The sequence below is a fragment of the Rhinolophus hipposideros genome, assembly GCF_964194185.1.
Source record: "Rhinolophus hipposideros genome assembly, chromosome: 10".
NCBI classification, from domain to species: domain Eukaryota; kingdom Metazoa; phylum Chordata; class Mammalia; order Chiroptera; family Rhinolophidae; genus Rhinolophus; species Rhinolophus hipposideros.
In genome coordinates, this window is record NC_138056.1 from 75,039,341 (window position 1) to 75,067,162 (window position 27,822).

The window sequence follows — 27,822 nt, forward strand, 5'->3', positions numbered from 1 at the left end:
AAAATATTGTGACCAGAATCTCACAGGTACCTTATCATGTACGCGCAATGACTAAATCTCAGATTTTTGGCTAATTCAATGTTTGTGGTAACTTTATGGAGCATAATTACCATCAATAATGAGAATCAATAATATAAATATAAATACAAATATGTAAATTTTTGTAAGCGTTTTTGCATCTATAAAGGACACTGGCTCTATAATTTTATGTCTTGTCAGATTATTGAAGCAATATTGTGTTGGTCCCATAAAAAGAATCAGGAAGCATTCACTTTCTTTTCTATGAAAGATTTTGCCTAAGATTGTTGTTACATCTTTATTAAATGTTTGGTAGAATTCACCAGTAATCTGGGATTAGAACAGGATTTTAAATTACAAGTCCAATTTCCTTAACAGGTCTACAAGTGTTCATATTTTGTATTTGTTTTGTCAGTTTTGGAAAATTGTGTCTTTTAAAGAATTTGTCCAATTCTCAAGGTGTTGAAATTATTGACTTAAAAGCTATTTATAGTATTCCATTTGTATCTTTATAATGGCTGTAGGTATTATAAATGGGTGTATAATCTTTATAATGGCTGTCCTCATTTCCATTACTGATTTGTATTGCCTCTCTCTTTTAATTTTATAAATCTTTTCAAAGAAGAAAATTTGGGCTTTAAACATTTTCCCTATTGTTTGATTTCTGCTCCTTCTTTTGCTTCCTTCTTCTTTATTGGTATTTAATTTGCTATTTTTTCCTAGCTTCTTGAAGTGAAAGCTTACATCACTGATTTTAAACCTTTCTTTCCTTTTTAATATGTGCATTTAAAGCTATAAATTTCCCTTTAAGTAATGATTTAGCTACATCCCACAAACGTAGAAATGTACCCACATTATTGTTTAGAATCAAAATATTTTCTAATTTCCAGGAGTTATTTAGAAGTACATATGTTATTAAATTTCCAAATATTTGGAGATTTTCTAGTTACCTTTTAAAATATTAATTTCCAGAAAATTCCATTGTCAGTGAAAATATGCAGTATAATTTCCATCCTTTGACATTTGTTAAGATTTATTTATACCCCAGCATATGGACCATATTTTGGTGAATATTGCACATGACTGCAAAAGAATGTATAATCAATGAGTATTGAGTATGTACAGTTCTATAACTGTCAATTACATCATGCTAGTCCATCGTGTTCAAATTGATGTTTTTGTCTGCTTGTTCAAATAATTACTGAGAAAGGAATTTTAAAATTTCCAATATTTTTGTTTATTTCTTCTTCCAGTTGTGTCATTTTTCCCTTCACTCATTTTGAAGCTATATTTTTTTACTGTAATGCTTAGCCCCTCTAGTGATTTGCAGCATGAATTCTTTTTTTTTAACATTTTTTTTCAGTTACAGTTGATATTAAAGTCAGAGGTTTGAAACTTTTTAGATGAAATGATATATTAACATTATAAAGAATCCCTCTTTAAATCTGGTAATACTTTTTTTGTGTTAAAATCTATTTCATCTGAAATTAATAAAGCCAGATTACACTTCTTAAGATTGTATGATATATATTTTTTCAATTTTTTTCTTGTTCACCTTTTATTTAAGATGATATCTCTTATAAACAGAATATAGTTAGATTTTGTTTTTTTTCATACAGTCTGACAATATCTGTCTTTTAATTAGAGTGTTGGCTCATTTACATGTAATGTAATTAGTGATATAGGTAACTTAATTGAGTATGTTCATATTCTACTTTGATTTTTTTATTGGCCTTTAATCTATATCACTTTGTGTTCCTTTTGATAATTGCTCTACAAATTACAATGTGAATTGTTAGCCTATCACAATCACAGTCTGCATTGAATTAATGTCATTCCACTTCATATAAAATATAAGAACCTACCACAGTAAAATTTATTTTATCTTCCCTTACCCTTCGTGTTACTTTTGTCACACATATTTATTTACCTCCAACACAGTATAAATCCTACCATACATTTTCATTATGGCTATTTTAAACAATCAATCTTTTAAAAATATTTTAATGGGCTTTTTTGTTAAGACATGTATTGATTACTTCTAGTGCTCTGCTTTCATCTGGGATCATTTCTCTCTAGTCTAAAGAACTTCATTTTCTATTTCTTATGGTTTATTTTTGATAACAAATTGTCCCAGTTTTTTTGTTTATCTGAAAATTTTTTATTTCTTCATTTTTAAGGGACATTTTTACTTGCTGTAAAATTTCAATATATAGTGTTCATTTATAATATTGTTTATTTCTAAATTCTTTTTTAAGAATTTTTAAACATTTCGATTTTATTTTGTTATCTATCTAAATATTTTTTATTCAGACATGTATATTTATACTGTTTCTAATCTTACCTAATGGCTTTTCAATATTTTTAATTTTGGGTCTTGAATAATTCATCTATCAAAAGAATCTCTCAACCAAAGAACACCTTTGAGTAATTATTTTTCATGCAGCTTTACATAAATGGCCTATTTTAAAACTTTGACTGCCTTAAAAATCTGTCTGTTGCCCAAATATGTGATCATGAATGGCAGCTCTACTGGGTAATTTCTCTTTATGTTGCTTCATTTTTTATGGCACATAGTGTTTTAAAAATATAAAATCAGCCTGCTTCATGTTCTTTGAACAAAAACTGGACTTTATTTTCTACTTTGATCATGGGTTTCTTTTCATTGTTGTTGAAATTTTGAACGTCTTCGATAAGGCCTAGTTATAGATGTATTACAACTCTTAATATTAAATAGAAAACAGTGATCCCTTATAATTTATAGACTTAAATGGAAATTCTATATCTATTTTAGTGTATATTAATGCTTGCGATCTATATATCTTGATCTTATTTAGGAACACTTAAAATTTGTAGACTCTCCATTTATCAATTTTCACTATTGTTCTGTTTTCACTCTATCACTTTATATTTCCTTTTCTACTTCAGTCTATGAAACTTTGAAACTTTTTCTTCATCTTTGTGATTACATTTTCTAGAGTGTCAATTCTGCTTCCTACAGATAATTTGGTTCTGCTCGTATATATTTAAATTCCTTGCATTCTTTTCTTCAAAACAACTACCTTCCATTTTATATTGCCCTTTACCCCAGACCATCTTCTCTTTATTATTAGTTACTCATGCTTCATAAAATTCATACCTTCAAACATTTCACTGAGAACACTAAATAGATTATTTAGATATTCTTCTATTTCTTATCACAAATAATTTTTACAGGTGTACTCTTCCTTTGAACTTCCAGGTAATATCACTTCTTCTTGGTGCCATACAATATTTCATAGGTCTAATTATTCTATATTTTTGCTTATTTTTTTATATTCATGGTTGACTGAGTTGAGACCCATTCAAGTCTAGGGTTACTAACAGATGTGGTAAATCGTGCATCCTCAAGCATATCCAGTGGCATTCGTGGCATTAGATAGCTTATTTCCAATCTAAACTTAACACATGAGTGGAACTCTAACCCAATTTATGGTATATAGCAAGCACTTATCACTTGAGGCTCTGCTGAAATACTATCCTTTGCTGTTAGATTCTCCATGCTAAATAATAAAATACAAATCCCAGGGAGGCAAGGAAGCAATGCACATCTTCTTCTCTCCTGGGGGTGTGTTCTGGAAGCTCCAGAATAAAACGGATACAGAAAGAGATAATTGACTTGCTTGGGTTAAAGTGAGAGGTGGAATATTGGGACAATCGTAGAAGACTGTTGAATGCTTCAGAAAATATTTCCTGTGCAGTATGAGGGTGACCTGCCTGATTAGTGCACCCCTTTTGTTCCTGAGCTACAGGAAGACAGAGAAAACGAGTCAAAACTGCTCATCAAAGGGTCCACATGTACAACGTAGGGTAAATGTTTCTCAATTGAATCCGATCCATTTTTCAATTAGGAGAAACTCACCTCAAATGCTAACTTACACTACATTCTTATCACTCATTTCCAATGCTGTTAAAAATTTGTGTATATTCAAGGATTTTTTAAAAGGAAAATCTAGAAAAGACAGCATCCCACCGCACTGCCTCCCTTAGAGTTTCCAGGGATCACTTGTAATAGAATTGGTATGTACTTTCACGTCATTTACTTCCTCCTAGTGACAGTCAGTAAATACAAATTTCCCACCTGTTTTGCCTTTAAGTTTAGATATGTAATGCCAGGAATTTGGGAAGATTCATGAGAACCATATGTGTGGACTTGACATCCTGATTCTCACTGATGGAGAACAACCTCCGGGAAATAATAAATGTCACAGCCCATGAAGAAATTAGGCCCTTTGCCCAGAATCCTCGGCTCATCTGCAGACTTGTCAGCAACAAGGATCAAAGAAGTACATGATTATAGATTTTTTTAAGTTGAAAATCAAATGTCTTTTAAGAAACATTGAACTTGCCTTTTTTTAATCTTTCAAGGACCAACTTGAAGTCATCTGTCTTCTCTACAAAATGTCCCCTTCTGAACTCATGTACTTAGTACCAAGGATAGTGTTTAGCTCTAAAAAACAAAACTGAGTAAAGTGTTTGGTGATAATGTTATCATGCTGCATTTGGAATACAAAGACATTTTATCCTACATTTTTTACAAAATTCTAAAATATAATTTTATTATTTTTTCACTTAAAATGATTAAAATAAATTGATTTTGTACTTTGGAAAACTCTGTAGTCACACCGACAACATGGGGATAATAATAGTATCTGCCTCAGAGTGTTATTTTGAGGACTAAATAAAACAAAGTATGTAATGCACTTAAAAATAAACAAAATAAATAAAATCATTGACAAGAAATGCTCACTGTAATCATTATTGTTATCACAAAATTATTTTTGCATAATTAAGTGATTTTTTAAAAAGCAAAACAATGAATGTATAGTTTTTTTGATTGGCTCACTTTTTTTTTTAACATGGGGGCTCTGTTCTTTTCTTTCTTTCTCTAGCACACAAACTACCAAGCATGATTTTTAACCCAAAGCAAAACTGTTTTTTTCCATTACAGACCACATATGATGATGATTTCCTACCTGTCTCCCCAGACTATAAATTCTTAGAAAGAAGAGACTACCCCTAGTCATTTCTCCACATGTCTAAGCCAAGGACCACACATAAGGGCAACTCGCAGAGCCAGGTCCTGAGGGGGACTTTACCCATACAGTCATATCATTGGAAGAAATTCATCTGTTCTGTGGGTGTATTTTCAGCTTCTACTTATGAGTCAGTGGAACTTTGCAACTTGTGGAACTGGTGTGTCCAGCATGCCCAGCTAGTTAAATACTCACCTAATTTTAATTGAGCACTCTCTATGAGTCAGGCAATATAGCAATTGCCAGGGAGACAACCACAAGATGTAGCCCCTATCTTCAGGGATCTTACAGTCTAGGAGAGGGAACAGACTGTAAAAAGAAAAATAAATCATAATTTAATGTGACAAGTGCTTCAGATACTATGAATAAAATTGGGAACCTCCTAGCTGAATTGATGGAGTCATGTTTAGCCTGAAGAGTAAGTAGAAATAGGGCACCGCACCTGCAACCACCAACACACTGCAGAGTGGCTGACATCTGGACACTCGGTGACATACTGCCTGGTCTGGTTTGGATCCCAGCTCTGCCAGGTGTTCGCTGAGTGAGCTTTGCCAAATCATTTGACTCCTTGGGGCTTTACCTGTAAAATTGGAATTATAACAATTTCTAATTAATGGAGTTGTGGGGACTGTTGCCTTACAGCAGCCAAACCGTTTGTTCCCCCACGCTCTTCCCAGGATTTCACAAGGGAGTGCCTCAGCAAACTGAGGCCCGATGGAAAGATATCGGAAAAGCACCTTTGAGGGGAAGTCTCAGCAAACTGAGACCCAATGGAATTATATCGGTCCCTCCCCTTCAATGGATTCCTTGGAGATGTGCATGTGTGTGAAGGCAAAGTTCAGGCTGGAACACAACGGGTACTTTTGGAAAAACAGCCAGCAGGCTACTAACACACAGATCTTGAGATTAACAATCTTTTTACCCCTTTAGAAGTTTACCAATAAAAACTATACATTGACCCGATTTGGGGTTCAGTCCCTGAGGCTGTTCCCCTTGGCTCTGCGGTTTGCATTCTATTCATGGCTACTGTCTTTTCTTAAACCTGCGCCGCCTTTCTCCCTCCCCACAAACCTCATGTGCTGGATGCTACAGGGGACCAAATGGATTAAGTAAAGCTTTTAGCAGGCCCTGGTACACAGCAAGCCCTAGTCCATTGTTAACTTTTACTATCATTATTATTGGTTTTCTTTCCCTTGGTGTCCCTCCTTGAACTTCCCAGTCAAATAATAATCTTCTTTGTACGAGCTTACATCTCAGGTACATTCAGGGCAGCACCATGCTGCCCGCATTCATTCTGGTCAGAGCTCTTGAGAATTCACTTACGGCTTATCTGAAAAATGGGCCAGCTAATGAGCAGCCTAAGGTTGAAAAAGGAAGGAGCTTATTTCTTCAAAATGCCTCTGGATGATTAGAGGCAAACTATCCTGATGGGTAGAACATGAGTGTTTTTTGGGGAGAATGTTTGTTTCAGTTGACATTAAAGCTGAAGGTTTGTGTATGACTTTTTTATTACAAGAGATCCATGCAACCCCAGAAGTGTAAACAATCACCAATTTATAAAAATCATTATCAGTTGTAATCCCACTGCCCCAAAAAAAAGCACTGTGGCATTTCGGTGTAAAGGCTTCCAGCCTTTCTTCTATACACACATGTTCTGGTAAAAATATATCTACCATTCTGGTCATCTAACTACTAATTCCATTTATATCTCAACTTAAACACCGCTGGAAGGGATAGTTTGTCATTTGATTAGCCAAAGTTCAGAATAGCCACTGTGCCACACTTAACCAGTGAACCAAGTTGTTATACCTGAAAGACCCCAGCTGGACTTGCCATCATTAAAATAGCGGTGTGAGGTGAGCCTCTGTAAAGCTCCCCTGGAATTTACAATTAATCGAACAACAATACTCCACAAAGGACTCCCTGCACAGCAGACAGGCAAGAAGAAGAGTCCCACTACTGAATTCTCCTAGAGGTGGGAGAGTAGGCGAGCAGGGGAGAAGGGAAAGGAGAAGTGCGGAGACGGAGGTGCGCGGGCACAGGACACAGAACCAGAACTACTGCAGCTGCGGGAGAGGGAAGAACTCGGACAGCTAGGGTTCCGCTTATGGCACACAGGGAAGAGGGGACAGCATATAACACGGCTGAATCCAACGCTCACAGCAGAGAACTCAGAGAAAAGACTGAGAGAAGAAGGCTGAAAACGGTGGTTTAAGCCCTCAATGCCAAGCAGAGAATGGAAGCCTTAGACACTGAGACTAGCCACCCCCTCCCTACCCTCCCAGAGCTCGCCCCACCCCCACCTGCCCAGTGCTAGAAGTGGAACAGTAGCAGTGTCAGATCAAAAGAACAGAAGATTTGCTGTTCTGAGAACTGTGGACCGCAGACACAGATTCGCAGCCCAACTAGTTCCGGCAAAAAGGAGGGAGCTGTAGAAGCAGGACCAGCTGTGGTGGTGGTCACCACAATTGCTCTGGGCCACCTCTCACAACTCACCCCGCCCCCAGCCCCACATATCTGGGAGGATCCCTGCAGGAGTAAACAGAACTGCTGAAACACACGGGCTCTGAATCTGGTGCAGAAAGAGCTTTGGAACTTCAGTAGCTCTCCACATACCCACACGGACACTGTGCCCTATGACCCAGGCGAACTATTAACAGAAGAGAAGCCCTTCTCCCAGGGAATACCCCCATTGTGTGAGAAGTTGGAATAGTGCAGAGAAAACATAGCACTACCATGTGAGAAAAAAATAAAAACTGCAGTCGAAGAGAAAATAAAACATTCTACCAACAAGTACTGGAAAACAAAAGAAAGACCTCTTCCTATCAACCTGTTGCAGAAGCCACTCCTGTAGATGTCTAGGAAGAGAAATAATGAATCAGTAATTGCCATGAATAACCAAGGCAACAAGACAGCTCAGAAAGAAAGTGAAAAGTCTCCAGAAAAGGAACTTAAAGATATAGAAATATGTGACTTAAATGACAGAGAATTCAAGATTGCACTTCTGAAAAAACTCAACGAGATGCAAGAAAACACAGAAAGGCAGTTTAATGAACTCAGAAACACAATCAAAGAACAACATGAGAATTTTACGACAGGGATTGAAATTTTAAAAAAGAACCAAATAGAATTTCTGGAGATAAATAACTCAATAGAAGAAATTAAAAATGAAATAACCAGCTTAGGTAGTAAAGTTGACCAGATAGAGGAAAGAATCAATGACATCGAAGATACAAATCTGGAAATTACACAGATGTAAGAAGAAAGAGACTTGAGACTTAAAAGAAATGAAAGAACTCTACAAGAACTTTCTGACTCCATCAAAAAGAGCAATATAAGAATAATGGGCATACCAGAAGGAGAAGAGAGAAGGGAACAGAGAATATATTCAAACAAATTGTTGATGAGAACTTCCCAAACTTTTGGACAGAACTGGATTCTCAAATCCAAGAAGCAAATAGAACACCTAATTACCTCAATCCCAACAGGACTTCTCTAAGGCACATTGTATTGAAACTGTCTAAAATCAACGACAACGAAAGAATTCTCAAGGCAGCCAGGGAAAAGAAGACGGTAACCTACAAAGGAAAGCCCATTAGATTATCATCAGATTTCTCAGCAGAAACTCTACAAGCCAGGAGGGAGTGGAACCAAATATTCAAACTATTAAAAGAGAGAAATTATGAGCCAAGAATAATATATCCAGCAAAGATATCCTTTAGACATGAAGAAGGAATAAAGACCTTTCCAGACATACAGAAGCTGAGGGAATTTTCTAATACACAACCTGCACTACAAGAAATACTAAAGGAGGCTATTCGACCACCATCAACAGGGACAATTTGTGGCAACCGAAACATAAAAAGGGGGAGAATAAAGGCCTGCACCAGAATATGGAAATGGAGAAAGTAAGTGTGCTAAAGAAAATGGAATAGTCTAAATATCAAACTTTCTTTTACATAAACTTAAGGGTAACCACTCAAAAAAATCTAGAACTGAAATATATACTGTAATAAAAGAAGAAACAGAGGGAAACATCATAGAATACCACCACACAGACATAATAGACAACAACAAAAAGGCAAAGAAACAATGGAGACACAGCCTTACCAGAAAACTAAAGATAGAATGACAGGAAATCCTCATGTATCAATCACACTAAATGTAAATGGACTGAACTCACCAATAAAAAGGCACAGAGTAGCAGATTAGATCAAAAAACTAAACCTGACGATATGTTGTCTCCAAGAGACACATCTCAGCTACAAGGACAAGCATAGACTAAAAGTGAAAGGGTGGAAATTGACACTCCAAGAAAATGGTACCCAGAGAAAACCAGGTGTAGTCATAATGATATCAGATGAAACAAACTTCAGGGTGAAAAAGATAACAGGAGACAAAGACAGACATTGCATAACGGTAAAGGGAACTATACAACAAGAAGACATAACAGTCATCAATATTTATGTCCCCAGTCAGGGAGCAGCAAAATATACCAAGCAACTACTAATAGAACTAAAGGGAGAAATTGACTAAAACACAATTATACTAGGGGACTTAAATACATCATTGACAGCTATGTATAGATCATCCAAACAGAAAATAATCCCCATCAAAATCCCAATGGCATTTATTAAAGAAATAGAACAAAAAATTATCAGATTTGTTTGGAACCACAAAAGACCCCGAATAGCCAAAGCAATCTAAGAAAAAAGAACAATACTGGAGGTATCACACTCCCTGATTTTTCCTTGTACTACAGGGCCACAATAATCAAAACAGCAAGGTATTGGCAGAAAAACAGACACATAGACCAATGGAATAGAATTGAGAACCCAGAAATAAAACCACATAAATATGGACAGATAATTTTTGACAAAGAAGCTAAAAACATACAATGGAGGAAAGACAGCCTCTTCAATAAATGTTGCTGGGAGAACTGGATAGCCACTTGTCTGAAAAACAGGCTGTGTAGTCGACCTTGGCTAAACCTCGGTAAAAGAGTTCAGGTAGAAGAAATGAACAAACGAAAAGATGGTTTGCAAGGGGAGGAGTATAATTTGCAGCTGGGTAAGATGACCCCGAATGTCTCATTCACATTATGCCTCTATTATCTTAGATCCCTGAGGATCCACATCTTGGGCCTCAAACAACCAGCAGAGTGGTCTCCACTCCGGTCCACGATGCGTTCCGGCCAAACATGCTGGAAGTGGACCCTTTGGTTGGGCACTCAGCCAAGACTGGAGCTGTTAGGAAATGCGAATGTGTGCATTTATTGAGGGAAAATAAAAATGAGCATGTGACGTTGCACAAAGCAACAAAAAAGACCCTCCAGCTCTCCCCCTTATCTCACTTTTTTCTGTGACTCTGTGATAAGAAAATCAAAGACTGCACAGGTCTTGTGTGTGTGTGTGTGTGTGTGTGTGTGTGTGTGAAATAGAAAGAGAGAAATATCTGCTCTGTATTCATAACTAAACAAGTAAGTTAAGCTAGGACAGGCTCTGCAGACCCAGCCATCTTTGATTCAGGAGGCCTTACTTAAAGATCTCTGGATTTAAGCATCTTCCCCTTGTTCTCTTGATCAGAGAGCTCCCAGGGTGAACCGGGTTCTTATCCAGTTACCAGTAAACTATAACATCTCCAATTGTTCCTTGAGTATCACTTGCTTTGTTGGCAACACTTAAAAAAGACACATGATCAGCATGGCTGAAACCTGGCATTCCTGCATCTCTGACCATAATACTGTGAAACATTCCCAAAACCTTATCTCTTACCTCTAACAATTTACACAAATAAACCCACTTATTTTAATAAAAATGAAGTTGTACTATACATGTCACCTTATTAACTGTAACATTAATAGTTGAATGGTCAATAACTCAATCATGTTTTTATATTGATTTATTTTATATTTATATAATATCAAACCTGTATTTTATATTTATATTTTATATTCTTTTTATAAATTAAAAAAAAATTATTTAATGATATTTATTACATGTAAAAGACTTGAGTACAGGTAACACATTTTAAGCACTTGATATATGTTCACTACAATTAACCTAAAGAACCACCGTATTAGGTAGACATTCCCTCTATTTTACAGGTGAAAAACCTGAAGCTGACAGGTTAAGGAAATTGCCCAAATTTACATTAATCAGAGGTAGCATCAGCATTGGCAAACACATATCTCTTATACCATAGCTTGAGCTCTTCCTACTAACTACATTATTTTGCTTTAAATTTATGTAGAATTACCTATACCGTATGACCTCCTTACATTCGTTTTGCACTTCCTATAACAGCTGGCTCAGTGGTGCCAAACTGATAAAGGCAGCATACATGTCAATTAAATGAGATCATGAATGTGAAAGCATCTGGCAAAGTGCTTAAAACTTATTCTATCGGATACTATTAAATGTCCTAGGTGGGAACAGCCACACAAGCGTAATGAACTTGCAGTGGCAGGCATGTTCCTTATGGTTAGGAATAGTATAGTGGGAAAATTTAGTAGTTTTTAGTGACATTAGAGGCAAGGAATATTAACTTATAAAGGGATGGTAGATCAGTGGTTTTCAAATTATTTTTTAGTCATGGAATCCTTTTTTTTTTGTCAAATTAAATCTTTCCCAGAAGTCTCTGGCTTAGCTCACCCCCTTCATCTCTTGAGGCACCTTCTCAGAACCTTAGATGGCTTCAAGACACAATCTTACCCTTTATTTTTTTATTGTGAAGTAAATGGGACTGAGAGAAATGAAATTATTGGTCCAAGATCATAAATTCAAACTCAAGAACCTGATTCTTTCTACTCTACCTTTCTGCCTTGAGATACATGGTCACCTCATCTGCCTTTCCTTGTCTAGATTCTTTCTATTCGACTATTTCTCACCATTGCCATACTGGAGAACAAAAGTTACCTGTGTCATATCTCAAGTAAGAGAAACAAATGCAACCAGGCATGTGTCAGAAGCTGAGTACTTTGAATTATTCGGAGGCAGTGAATTACCAATGCAAAAGTTTTCAAAAGAGACCAAGTTTTAAAAGTCTTTTATTTCTATGATTCTATAAAAAGAAAAAAAAATGAATATTTGAATTTTTTCCTTTTAAATGACATAATGCATTTCAAGGATTTTTAAGCTTAAACTGGTAGGAAATAATAAGGAAGGTGACTGAAGCACCTCAGTTTTTCAGTGGGCTTACTCTGATGATTATACTTCACATCAATTGGTTCTCCCTGGTGTCACTCTTGTAAGAGACTGAGGATAGACCATACTTTTAAAGGAAGATGTAATGTGTGAAATAAAGCCCTAGGTTCTAAAACCCTAATACGATTAGGGAAGCAGTTTTAAACTTAATTCAATAAATTGGGATATATTGAATGTCATCAAGAAATGAATGATTTTATATCCTACAAGGTCGGAATGGGAGGTCGCATAAATGCATAAAACTGATATGGCATATATTCAACAAGCATATAAAAAATATCTACAAAGAGACTAGCACTAGGGATTTAAAAATGAACAGAATCATGGTCCTTGCACTCAAAAGAGTTCTGTCTCAGGTAATACCTGAGACAGGTATTATCTCCAAAATTTGCACACTGGAGATTACGTGTACATGCACGGTTTGAGCTGCCACTAGGAGGCAGGTGTGGGCTTTGAAGAGAGTATGTTTATGGACTTGCACAGTATTGGTGGAGGACAATGTGGAAACGTGTGAGGGAAGAGTGTGGATCTTCAAGCAGGGTATTGTACTCATCCCGATTGACTGCGTGACGTTGGACAACATGACTAGCTTCTCTGGGCCTTAGTTTCCCTGCCTGTAAAATAGAACTAGTGTTAATACCATTTTTATAAATTATTGGAGACTAATCAGATTATGAAAGGAAAGTAAGTGCCTTGTAAGCCATTTTCATCCAGACATCAGTTGGGGCCTTTTCAACCTTGTAGCATTGGCCCAGATGTGTAATAACATGTGATGAAATGTCTTTGTGAATTCCTCCCCAAATAATTTTCCAGTGCTAGCCTTTCATGTGGTCCTAGGGAAGAGTCAAATCATACCCTAATCAGCATTCAACCATTTTACTGTTTTTTATTTCTGTCCTGGATTTCTTCCAGGAGCTTCAACTCCTTTGCCTTCTATTATACAAAATAATTTTCCTTATTTTGGGACGCGCTGGTGCCAACACTAAGGTCCTGGGGTTCAGTTTCCCTCCCAAGTGCTTTTCAGAAAGTTTTTCCAACATTATACTTTATTCCTCAGATGAATTAAACCTGTAGCACTACAAAGTATTAAAACACATTTTAGTGTTTTATGCGATTATAATGTTTTATTGTGGTAAAAAACATACAACAAAATGTACCGTCTTTACCATTCTTCAGGGTATATATAGTCCAGTAGTATTGAGTATATTCCCATCATTGTGAAACAGATCTTTAGAACCTTTCATCTTAAAGAATAGAAACTATATCCGTTAAGCTACAACTCTGCATTTCCACCTCATTACAATTATTTTAAAAATGTTTTAGGACAAGCAACACTTGGAATTTCTATTTGAATAAATATGATGTGATCAAGCAAGTATGTTAAATGAATTTAAAGATGATGGTAAAAGTTGTCAGGTAGTACTTTGAATGAATGAATGCATAATAAAGGAAGTATTGATTATTCTGAATTTGGTCAGTGTTCTCCCCAGAAAGAAATGTGAATATGAGGTCAAATATATTCCTCAAGACAAGTAATCCTGGAACACATAAATCAAACCAGAACCAAGTTTCCATGTTACTTCCTACTTATAAGTGAATTATGATGGTATTTTCCAATTCTACGTTAGTCTTTTATTTAAAGGCAGATGACTTGTTGCAGAAATCAAATGATCCTAGGGTTTTTGGATGAGAATTATTTTAATTGAAAGAAACAGAAAATTTCACCCCAGTCTCTTAATTTAAAAAGAGAGAGAGAACCTGGGTATCTTGAAAGGTTTTTCTGGTTTTGATTTGTTTTTTTTCCATGAAATAACTAAGATGCCCTCTATCAGCTATGTGCTTTACGTGGTCCATAGGCTAAGATCCCTGAAGGAGAGAAATTTTCTCTCAGCTCCCTATCAACGTTTAATAAAGGATCATCATTGGCTGTGCTTGGGTCACAAACCTGCCCCTGGGCTAATCACTATCTGCAGGGGTCTGAGTGCTTTGACTGGACAGTCTGGGTCACGTACCTTCCATTATGGTAAGGGAGGCAGGGTGATTGTGGTCCTGTCAGGGCAGGACTAGGCTGTTTCTTAAGTGAAAAGGAATGAAAAGAGGGAAGAGGTAAGAATGCATAGGGAGGAACTACAGGTGTAACTTGTAAGGCTTTTTAAAATTCTGAGGCATTCTGAGGCTTGTAAAGGACACAACAGTGGCTCTAACCCCTGGAAATTCTGCTCAAGTGCTCACTATACTCACACATTCCTTACTTTGCTTTGTGGTGGTCACGCAGCCCTGTTTGGCTTTGAATTTTTTTCTCCCACGTGATGAGTTTTTAAAGATAATTATTTTGAAACATGATGTTGTGGGGACGGAGTCCCAGAGAGCAATTTCCAGGCTCTCAGCCTCACTGCTAGTTCGGTTATTAGATGGCCATCTGCTGTAATCAGATGGCCATCTGCTTTGGCTGGATGGCCATCACCTGTTACCGGTTAGCCATTAGCCACTAATATAACTGCTGTGGCTACGCCAGGGGGTTGGTTGGTTGGTTGGTAGAGAAGTGGATGGCGAATTACGGATCGTGTGGCTCTTGCTCCCTGTGTCTCCAACCCAGCTGCCAGCGAGAAATAGTGGTATGAACCCCCTATCCGTGGCACCATGGGTGTTCCTTTTTGGTCGCACCATATCCTGCGTTCTCGTGCCGGGAGTGGGACCAGAATCTCTACATGATAGATGTTAATGAATATTATTACTTGTAAATTTAAGGTTTTTTTAATTTCAAACACAATATCTATGGCAATAGGTTTTTTTTTTTTTAATTGGGAAGATGTGGTTCCATTGTATCCATCAAAGGAGATTTAATTGTATAAAATTATCTCAAGTCATCTGCACTTATAAGGGAGATATTAAAGATTTGAAAAGGAGAATACCTTTGGTATGTGGCTTTAGCCACATCCTGAAAAACTTTCTAAAATATCCACTAAGTCCTTCCAGCTAGGCCCAGTGTGACTCTGAGGTCCAGTAATTATTACCCCTCACACCTGCCCCAAATCCAGCAGCTCGGATAGTGGGAGCTTCAGCAGGTATGTTAAATTAGCCCCAGTTAGATTTCTACCTCTGTTTGTTGATTGTGTGTCATATTGTCAGGTCTAAGTCTGATAACTAAATTCAACTCTGGGGCTTCCTATTCCAGAGGGCACATTAGAAATTCAAAATGAGTTACCTGAGGGACCAATTAATTCAATTTGGAGCTCCAAGCAGCTCAGGACATTTGCATGCAGTTTCATCTACAGCGGAGTGGTTCTGAGCTTCTTCTAGCTGCCTAGATACAGACCAGAGAAAATCAAGCTTTTGTAAAAAGGATGGCCAGATACCATGTACATTTGTCATGGTAGATGGAAGAATATATTCATTGGATATAATTGGGCACAATCTCAAATATACACTACAAAAGTACTCTGCATCTCAGAAGAATAAACTAAAGAGATTACCTTGAAATAATGAGCTCCCTTCTAGAATTTAAAAGTGTTTGATTTTCAGAAAACAAGTTAACTTACACGCTATTTTTAAATATAGGTTCATTCCTAAAGCAGTGAGATGCATGCCTGTTTTAAAAGCAGAAACCCTTCCTTTAAACCAAATAATTGATAGCATCTCAACACATAAAATAAACCAGAGAGAGAAAGACAGAGAGACAGAGACAGAGAGAGAGAGCTGCTCCGGCTGTAGCTGCAAATATTAAAAAGCAAGATATTGCCTCCCGCGTAACCCTATGGAGCCTAGATCAACAAGCAGGAGGCTTTCAAGAATGAGTAACACTTCTCTAAGCTCAAGTGACTGTGCCAATTCTCTCTTTTCAAAAAATCATAATATCTGATCAGCCTCTCTGGCTAATGTTGGTTGTGTAATGTTACCACTGGCCAGGGTTTGAACTCAAACAGCAGTAACAGATGGCAGAAGGGTAACTGATGGGCTGCCAACCTGAAGCTAAGTAAAGTTAACATGAGTCCATGCAGTTTGTATTTTGTTGAGTAGTATTTTACTTGCCTTTTCTATTTCTATTTTTTTTATGTGTGACATGTTACTTTCCCACACCGTTTCTTACATGTTAACAAAATAAGTGACACCCAGAAAGAGCTGGGACAATGCCAGGTTTCTTCAATGAATGTGGAACAAAGCCAACCACAGTTTTTTCTGTGTGTTTTTTATTGATAAACGTGACTTTCTGTTCTCTTTTGATAAGCATGTCCGACCTCAGTTCTCTTGTTGACTCTCATTTTGTGTAGAAGTATTCGCCACATGAAAAGAACAGAAGATTAGCACTTCTGTAATATAAAACAAAATCGATCACTTGAGAAATGCAGGTCTACCAGTAGCTACATTATTAAAAACTGGTAACAGAAGAGAAGTAATTTCCTTTCCTAAAAGCAGGCCCCATTGGGCCCTATTGAACTGCTTCACTAACTAATAATTAGAACCCTCTAGTCCTACTCGGATGCCTGTACAAAATAAAATTAAATGTGTCTTATCTACCTCCAAAAGAAGCCCATCCAGCCAGGAGTCCTTAATTTATTTGCACACTCTTTTTAAGTATGGTAGAAATTGTTAAGGAAATCAGCCTCTCCCACTTCTCCACAGAATATTTCTGTTTTGCCCTTCCATTACAAAAGGACCATTACATTTTTACAAATAAGAGGTCATCTCAGGTGCATAGACTATGATTGTAACCTTTATCAAGTGACATAAGGGGTTGGGGGGACGATAAAGTGGAGGAAGAATGAAACACAGAATTGCTCTAACACTGAGGAAAGGAGTTTTGTTTCTAAATCCCAAAGGATGTGGGCTGTAACTGCCTGGGAGGCATGAGTAGAAAAATTCCTTTTCCTCTTGGCCTAATGAAGCAAGACAACTTGAGATTTTTCAATAGGAACGCTAACAAGAAAGTGGAAAGCAAACAAGATGCAAGAGGATATCGAAAGATGGGTTTACAGAGCATACTTTTTAATCCAAATATAACATGTGTTTTCCGAGTCTTTATCAACCTGAGCATGAAAATGGCAGCCTCATCCTGGGCTTGGAGCAGCACACCCCTAAAAAAGCACTTAAGTATGAATCTCAGCGTCTCTCAGCAATCTTACAGCGTGAAATTGACACTGTGAGCCTCAGTTTCTAGTTACTCAGAGAATTGTTAGTGATTTTCCACATAGCCGATCAAAATGGTTAGGCCAGACCTGGAACTGGAATGCTTAACAGATTTTTCCTTTTCTGCTCATCAGCTGTCAATAGATTCTCTGGATCTTAAGCTTCTTCTGTGCCAGGGAGATCCAAAGTCATCTGATGAGCTAGTGGCCTACAGAAAAGATTGAGGGACCTTTTAGGAAAGTGTCTATAGAGGGCAAAGGTTCTATTCAAGTACAGCACATGTACTCTCTATGGTACAAACTTTCCTAGGGAAACAAACTGTGAGACAAAATGTGAAAGGATGCTTCTCACCAATTTGGGTATGAAGGGTTTAAATAAAAACTGATCCATGGAAGCCTGTGAGACACACAGAGGCAGAGGTACCTGGAAATCATTGTGGCTTCTGCATCTTGAATTCAAGGAGGACTTCATTTTCAGCTCAGTCTCAGAGCTGAAGTCTCCTGAGGGATTTCATATCACCGTTTCTGTGCCATTGTAATCTAGGACAAAGAGGAAGAACCAGCCTGTGAAAAGAGAGCTCAGAACACAGGTTGTGGATTGGAGCTGCAGGACCCACTCTCTCAGAGAAGCCATTTCCAGGGTTATAAGCTACATAGAGACCCAGCATTCTGCAGACTTCATTAAAGAAGAAAAGCAACACCTTGTGAGGATGCCATTAACGATGGCTTTTCAAAGCTCTTTATTTCTCTTTTGTCATGGGCTACAATTTAATAAAGTGAGGGTGGATGTTGTGCGGGGTCTCAGCTCCCACTCCCCACTTAAGAACGCAGGACACGGTAAGGCCAAAAAGGAACACCCACAGAGCCATAGGTAGGGAAGTCAAACCAATATATTCTCGCTGGCAGCTGGGCTGGAGGAACAGGAAGCAGGATCTACATAATCTGCCTAACAGCAGTCCGCGCTTGCCAGCCACCTTCTCCTTGCTAGCCCCCATTCCATTCCTGCTAGCGTAGCCACAGCCGTTATATTTGTGGCCAATGGCTCACTGGTTACAGCTGACGGCCAACTAGCCACAGCTGATGGCCATCTGATCACAGTTGATGGCCATTTACTACCCGAGCCAGCACCTTTCTATGTGAGGCCAAGAGCCTGGAAACTGCTTTTTGGGGGCTTTGTCCCCACAGTGGACATGCAACCTCACTCAGCCACTCTAGCAGAGCTCTTAGAAAGGGCTTTGTCCACACCCTGCAGAGGGTGTCAAAGAGAGTCATTGCCCCCTTTGAGGTAAGAGTGTTGGCAACAATAATCCAAACAAGGAAACTGCTAGAGAAAGTAAAATCAAGACAGGGGCTTAGACAATCCACCAGAAAATTGTCTTCCCAAAGCAAACTTTGGAGATTTCTGAGTTGCATTTCTTAAGGAAGAAAGCTTTTGTTTGTTTGTTTGTTTGTTTGTTTTTATCCTAGCTCCAAACTTGACACTTTTTGCAAGATTGAATAACTTGGGATGAAATAATCTCAAAATATTTGAGACCGTTTGACACAAAGCCGGCTCTATATTATCTGTACAGAGCTCTGTACATTAATCACAGAGAGTGCGTGTCTCTGTTTCTGACACAAGAACTCACGGAAGAAGAGGGCAGGATGGGAGATAGGATGACATCACAGAGGCACACAGGCAGGGAGCTGCTAGAGTAAGCCTGGGGTGAGGTCACAGTATGTGGGTGTGTAGTAGGGAAAAAAGCAGTGATGCCAACATCACACTGAGTCTTACAGCTGATCAAGCAGAAGGTTGGAAGCACAAAGCACATCTTAGTCCATGCAAGTCCTAGAAAGCTCCAGAGGCTACAGGACAGGTCCATTTTAGAGGAAACTGAGGGAAAAGGAAAGAAACTAATCTGTGATGTCATTTTACTATGCTCTGTGCACTGTGCTAGGCAGTGTACACACTGGAGAAATTCACTGCTGAGTCCTTCACGAACCCTTTGTTAGCCTTCCAAGTCCCCTTGCCCCCAAACAGTCTGGGTCCTCAAGTAATTTCCTGGTGAGTTCCACCTGCCCTCCTCAGCAAAGTTACCTATGGACCTTTCCTGATCTCCTCCCCCTTCCCTCTTCCAATGCCCTTTCCCCAAGGTCTTGCTAGGGAACCACTAATCTAATCAAGGCTTTGGCCTGCCAGAGATTTCAAAGCCTTTACTTTTGAGAGAATTTTTTGGTCCAATGATAAATCAGGAGATAGAAAAGTGTGACTGTTCAAATCAGTCCCAGTTGTCTCAGTTTAAAACCTTGAAGTATTGGGAGGCCTTGAGTTTTGTTTTGTTTTGTTTTTAACATGATAGACAAGGTCATTAGGAATGTGAACGTCACTTAAACTAGATTCCAACCCACCTCGAGAACCCTCTGCCCTCCTCTGCCCTGTGACTTTTGTCTCATTCCCCATCATGCTGTTATCTCCACAGTGGTGATTTTGTTTGTTTTGCCTTTGTGTTTGCAAAAACAAAACAAACACCATCAGGAAAATTCAGAGGAGCATGTTTGCTTTACAAAGTTTACTTTCTTGTAAACATGAGAGGACAAAAGAGTCAACCAAAGAGAGGACAAAAGAAATCAGAATCTGTTCTTGTGCATGTAGAAGTGTAGTTTAGGATTGTAATTACTGATGCAAGCTGGGGTACACCCAGTCTCCTTATTACAGAATTCTAATGTACACGAAGCTTACTGAAACCATTACATAAAATGAGGAGTAAATTAGAATGTAGCTAGTTATCAACCCAGATGTTTCTCCATGCAAAAGGTACAAGGTGCCTCCTGGGAAATGCAGAGGCAGAGGTGCGATACGTTGAAATTTAGACTGACTTTTTCAGAATGAGAACAATTTCTAAAATACTCTAACAGGATAATAGTTAAGATCCTGAAATCACTAGCTATAGAATTTTATATTCACACAGCACCAAGGAATCAGGCTCTAAAGAAGAGTTAGCCTAGAAAGTAAAGAAACAAGCTTACATTTGCTGCCCCCAGGGCAAACTGAGAAAGTAAGGTGATAAAGCCAAGATTGTGAGCTGTCCCAGATCCATCACATGTTCAACTTTTATACTCACATAATCCCAGGTACTGCCTCCTCTCCTCTGAGATTTCAGGAAAGGTGATGAAAAGAGGCCTAATAATCAGGAAGCATGATCAGAAAGGGGAAAAAAAAAAGATCTGTAAGTATGAAGAAATATGGCAAATGTTATTTATTTTTACTTGTCTCTCAAATGAGTGACCCAGTCTGGGAGATGTAATTTTTCTTATCTGAAATTATCCAATATCCTGCTGCCAGCTTTATCTTCATCAAGAAAAGATCTGATCATGTCAGACATAAAGCAGAAAGCTTCAAGGCTACACAATCTGCATCCTTCTCGTTGCATTTAGAAAAATTCACCCTCCCCAAATGCTGTCACATTTCCTATTCACTGGGGAAAAAAGGAGCAGGAAACAATGGACATGGGAAATCAGAGACCTGAAATATGTTAGACTCTAAATATCTCAAGCATTGATTCAAGAATTCTCTCTGGATTTTTACCAAACGTCTCACCTACTAAATTTCACCTGGAATTCAGTTTCTAAGAAAAATGAAGTCCAGAACACTTTTATTCTGGAAATGTATGGTCTGGTTCTTTGAGACCCAGTGCTCTTCTTTTAAAACCAGTATTCCCCAAAGCCCCTTAACTCTCCAGACATAAAAATTTAGATAATCTATCTCTATATATCATTCAAAGGTAAATAAAAGAGAAGTCATTTATAATAAAACAACACTTTTTTAATATTTAAAAACAACATGGGCCATGGGACAAACCTCAGTTGTGCTAACTTCCCCCCAGTGTGGGCTGCCTAGCGTCCTGGCTCAGATTTCTGCAATGCCAAGAGCACTCCCAATCATATGACAACAAAATCCTTCTATGAATTTCCTAAAGGCCCCTCCCAGCTCTGTGGAGAACCATTGACCTCGCTGATCAATCAAAAACTGCCTGTAAAAATAGCTGAGACTGAGAGATTAACTCTGCCATTCCACAAGGAAAGGCACTCAACATCATCCAACAGCTGGGGTTTTTGCTCCAACTTCCACATTGATTTTATCACTAAGTTAGCCCTGAATAAATGTTTTTAAAGTAGTGTTAATAGTGACTGAAAATCTCAGGATGAGAAGTAAAACTATCTAGTAAAAACTGGATTGTTAGGACACCAAACATCGGAGTGTTTCCAAATATAAATAGGCCTTTCATCAAATATCTAGATAATGGACATCCACATAACCTGAGTGGTATTTCATCTAGACTTTTTTCAAGTTTTATAGACCAGAATGAAAATGTATGTCTGGTGCTGGTCAGTACACATTTGATCCAGGAATAGAGATGCCTCCTACACATGGAAACAGATTGCTTTTGTAGAAGTTTGCATTTTCATTACGCTTTCTGAATACCTACCCCCGCCACAGTCTTACCCTCTGTTGATGCATGTTACATTTCCAAGATACCTTTCATCCATGCATTCATTTGCCCATTCATTCATTTCCTACAATTTTCTGGATACCTCTTACAAATCAGTCACTCTTCCAGTCACATAAAAATTAACGACATGGCCTTGGCCCTCAAGAAGGTCAGACTCATATACAGGAGTCAGACATGAAAAAATAATTACAACACATACAGTGCTTCAATGATACACTGAAGAGTAACAAGAGGTAGCTTAGGGAGTTAGGCTGCCACGTCCAAACAAGGTTCTTCTATTTACTTACTTTATAATCTTAGGCATTTTACTATGCCTCATTTTCCTCAGATGGAAAATGAGAATAACAATACAACCAATAATTTTATCTACTTCACAGGATCATTGAAAAAATTATTTAATTAAAAAAATTGTTAAAGATATCTATGGAACATATTTAGGCTATACACATTAAGTGCCTATTATTATTACTGTTATAATGAATTTAGACTGAAAGGATTTTATTTTACTATTCTGAAGGTTAACAAAGGCATTTCTGGAGATTTTGCTCAATACCCTATATATTGAAAGAGTTTTCCAAAATAATTCTAACCTCCTCCCAATTCCTTTGCCAAGTGTTCTGGACAAGAACAATCTATTTACAGATATTGAAATAATCTGATTAGTCATTGATAAGGGAATAGCTAAATAAGTTAGAGATATTTTATTCTTGTTCACCACTGTGTCTCAGCATGGGAACTCAGTAATTATTCGTTAAATGAATGACTAGATCAATGAAATATTATGTAGCCCTTAAAAATATATGTCCTTATTTATTGATATAAAAATCTATTTATTAAATGCAAAATAGTCACAAAACAAAAGAGTATGATCTCCATTTTTGTCTTTAAATAGTGGATCTATTTAGATCAGTGGAACAGAATAGAAAGCCCAGAAATAAACCCATGCCTTTATGGTTATTTAATCTATGACAAAGAAGCAATAATTTACGTTAGGGTAAAAACAGTCTATTCAATAAACAATGCTGAGAAAACTGGACAAATACGTGCAAAAAGAAAAAAAAAGAAACTGGACCACTTTCTTACTCCATATACAAGAATAAACTCAAAAGAGATTAAAGACTTAAATGACCCAAAACCACAAAACTCCTAGAAGAAAATACAGGAAGTAAACTTTCAGACATTATCCTAGCAATATTTTTACTGATATATCTCCTTGGACAAGGGAAACAAAATAAAAAAAAAAAAAAAAAACAAGCGGGACTACATCAAACTAAAAAGTTTTTTCACAGCAAAAGAAACTATCCACAAGACTAAAAGACATCCTACTGAATGGGAGAAGATATTTGCCAATGATACATCTGATAATGCGCTAATATTTAAAATTTATAAAAAATTCATACAACTCAACATCAAAAAAACAAACAACTCAATTAAAAAATGGGCAGAGGACATGAAGAGACATTTCTCTAATGCGGACATACAGATGGCCAAAAGACATGAAAGATGCTAAACGTCACTAATGCAAACAAAAATCACAATGAGCTACCACCTCACTCCTGTCAGAATGGCTGTCATCAGTAAAAATCAACAAAGTGTTGGCGAGAATGTGGAGAAAAGGCAACACTAGTGCACTGTTGGTGGGATTGCAAACTGGTGTAGCCACTATGGAAAACAATACGGAGGTTCCTCAAAAAATTAAAAATAGAACTACTTTATGACCCAGTAATTCCACTCTTGGGTATCTATCCAAAGAAATCCAAAACACTAATTTGAAAAAATATATGTACCCCTATGTTTACTGCAGTGCAATTTACAATAGCCAAGATATGGAAGCAACCAAAACGCCCATGAATAGGCGATCGGATAAAGAAATTGTGGTACATTTATACAACGGACTATCACTCTGCCATAAAAAAGAAAAAAAAAACCTTACCACTTGCAACAATATGGATGGGCCTAGAGGATATTATGCCAAGTGAAATAAGCCAGACTGAGAACGACAAATACCATTTGATCTCATTTATATGTGGAACCTAGAGAACAGAATAAATGAACAAATAAAACAGAAATAGACTCATCGATATAGAGAACAAAGTGATGATTGCTAGATAGGAGGGGGTTGGGGGACAGGTGAGAAAGGTGAAGGGATTAGGAAGTACAGACTGGTAGTCACAAAATAGTCATGGGGATGTGAAATACAGTATGGGGAATATAATCAATTATGTTGTAAAACTATGTGTGGTGTTAGATGGGTACTAGATTTATCAGGGGAGGATCACTTCATAAATTACATAAATGCTTAACCACTGTGCTGTATTCATGTACCTGAAACGAATATAAAATAATATTGAACGTCAACTATAATTAATATAGAGAGAGGGTGCCAAAAAATGTATACACATTTTAAGAAAGGAAAAAAAAAACTGTATTAAAATTGTAATACTCAACATATACCGATAACAAAAGATGAAGGCAAGTCACGTTTGACTTGCAATTACAAGAGGTGCTCAAAATTACCATCAGCATAATTTGAATACAGTTTTTTCCTTTCTTAAAATGTGTATACATTTTTTTGGCACCCTCTGTATATATAATATAGTCATGGGATGTAAAGTACAGCATAGGGAATAGAGCAAATGGTACTGTAATAGCTACATACAGTGTCAGAAGAGTAGTAGACTCATTGGGCTATCACTGTCAGGTGTGTAAATGTTTAATAATTATGTTGTTTTTGTACACCTGAAACCAATAATAAAACATAATAAATAATGGATGTCCCTGAAATAAAAAATGGTGATCTCTTTATATGCATTATATATGCACAAATTCTAAGAAAATACACATCAAAGTGGTAACAGTCTCTTAGTAATCAGATTATGATTGGCCTTTGTCTTGCTCTTTGTAATTTACTGAACTTCACTATACCTTTTTGCAATACACATGTATATTTTTATTATTTATTATTTTCAGGTTAGCATGTATTTCTTTTATAAATAGAAAAAAGGAAATAAAACTCTTTTAATGGGACACTAATGAGAAGCTAAGTGGCCAAAGGTAAAGAGAAAAAAAAATAGCAATAAAGGGTAAAAACTATCCACAAACAGGTCATTGGCCTAGTACAGAAGTGACTATTACACAAATAAACTTCTGAAAATTATACTAAAATTATGCATTGATAACACTTCTTTTTTTAGCTAATTGTCTCTCTACCCGCCTTATGCATCCACTTTGGTTACCATAAAAGCTGGTCTTACCACTATAATCACATTATTAAGAATTTATTATTGGTAGTCCATAGTAATTGACCATTTCCAATGGATTATCCATTCCATCTTGGTTTAAGAACAAAATGCTAAGCTTGAATGTTTTTTATCCCTGTAAGTTACTTCTCTATGTATTTCAGAGCTTCCCTATAGCATGGATCAATCACTATCTTTATCCTTATTTACAATAAAAGCTTTATGAATTAACTGAGTCTGAGGGCGTTCTGAAAGTGCAATGTTTAAAATTCCCAATGGTTTGCTGCCTCTTTCCAGCAAATGAATAATGAACTGCATAACTGAGCTTGTAGGTTGAGGACAAAGTGTAATTACTACAAAATGACAATTCAACTATGAAAAAAACTGTAATCGGTGAATTTGCATCTGAAACACTCTTCTGAATTTTCGTGCAGTATATAAAAGAGTTCTGGATTAAACTCCTGGGATTATTGGCCTGTTGAATGCTGCAGTGAAAGAGTGAAATAGTACATTGAGGAAGATGCATTTTCTTTGTAAAAATCAGAATCTTAACTGAAATTTCCAGTGCATCATGCCACATGAAGAAAGCTTGGTGGAACAATAAATGCTACTCTCCATATGTCAGCAGAAGCAATGTTTTGACAGTCCATGGCATATTTTGTAGGTCTACTGAGACCTCAGGATTGTATTAAAGGAAGGATTTAGTCTTGTTTCTATGGAAACCATAACTACTCTATAATCCTGTTAAAAAAAGACAGTTTGCAACATGGTATCTTATTCATGATGAATAGTCTTTGCAATACATCATTGATAAATTTTTCAATCTGGATTTCAACATCTGCCTGAGACAACTCTAAATCTATGATGACTTCACGAGAAAAAGATCAGCTGGCCACAGTGTGAATAAACTTTGCACTCAGGTTCATATGCTGGAAATCACAGTGGCCTCTACTTGAAGGAAAAGGGATTCTGCCCAGAACACAGGAATAGCATTTTTACTTTAAATAACTGATGAGACACCCGCATTTTTCCCAACTAGATTTTATTTGCATTTCTTTGAATTTCTCAATTTTCTTCACTGCAAAGAGATTAATGCATTTATAATTAAGTTGCTTTAAGGATTAAGAAATGGAAAATTTGTGGTGTCTATTCTACCTACTAGTTGGGAATATTTATGCAAGTACATTAGACTATGTTTCTTACTGTTAGATCACCAGTATCTATCATAATACCCAGCACTTAGGCGAAAAAGCAGTGATATTAATATGATAGCATTATCAGCCATCATTTTTATTGAGCAACAGCTATATTCCAAATAGTGTGCTTAATGTTTTATATGAATTACCTCATTTAATTCTCACTACAGCCCTATGAGTAGATACTTTGATTAGCCCCGAAACATAGATAAGGAAATTGAAGTTTAGTAGGCCTAGGAAACTTGGCCAGCAAGACACAACCACTAAAACAGCCAGAAATGGAATTAAAATTTTGGTCTGATTCAAAATGTGATCTGACACTGTGTTATTCTGCATATTGCTAAATGAATAAATAATTAATAATGTAACTCCTCTGAGCCTTTGTTGCCTCATCTCTAAAAAAATGAGGATGGTCCCTACCTCACAGAGGGCTTATAATAATTCTATGGTTTATTTTATAAGCCATAAAAACCTATAAAAATTTTAGCAGAGATATTAATTATTATTGGCTCTCTGTATTTGTAAACAAGACACCATCTGGATACAATAAAAGAACAGTGCTTGAACTTACTTTTTTTTCCATGTGGGTGAATTGCTTTTAATAGTAATGTTGTGAGAGCATCACGTAGACAGTGACTTGCAAAGAAATATGAGTATGAGTAAGCTGGACATTAACCCTAATGACAAAGTAGTTTTATATATTCTTTTACCTTTTCTCTGTACCCAAAGCCCAAGGGAAACAAACTGTTGCAGTATTCATTGTGGACGAGCTGGGTTTCTGCTGATTACAACTGGGTTTCTGTCTTATCAGGACAGAGAGCAGTGAAAAGTAGTGAGCAGCCAGGTAGGTGGGGATTTGGGGGGGATGGGTGAAAAAGGTAAGGGATTAACTAGTACAAATTGGCAATTAAGAAATAGTCACAGAGATGTAAAGTACAGTGTAAGGAACACAGTCAATAAGATTGTAATAAATATGTATGGTGTCAAGGAGGTACTATACTTATCAGGGGGTCACTTCATAAGTTATATAAATGTCTAATATAACATTGAATTTCAACTGTAATTGAAAAATTTCTTTTAATTTTTTTTTTAAGTAATGAGTAGCAAAGGAGCACCTAGTCAACATTTATTAATTAATTGATGACATGGCTGATGATGACATGTATCATTGGACACACATGTGTTTGTGTACCAGTGACTGACCTTTGTTTCTGGTGACGGTGGGCACTTTTAAGAGCTGTCACTCATTGCAGGCCACCGTCCTGTGAGGGTGAACATGCAGATGTCGCAGTGGAACCAGAGAACCAGAGACCTCAAAAGTTCTACCTTGATCCTACTGAGCTGTGTGGGACTGTGACAGCAGGAATTTGGGGACAGAGCCAAGCTGGTGAGACAAGCAGGATAACAGATACAGCTTTCAGTTCTAGCTGCATCACTAACTAGTGTATGGTCTTGGAGAAACTACTTAATCTTTAT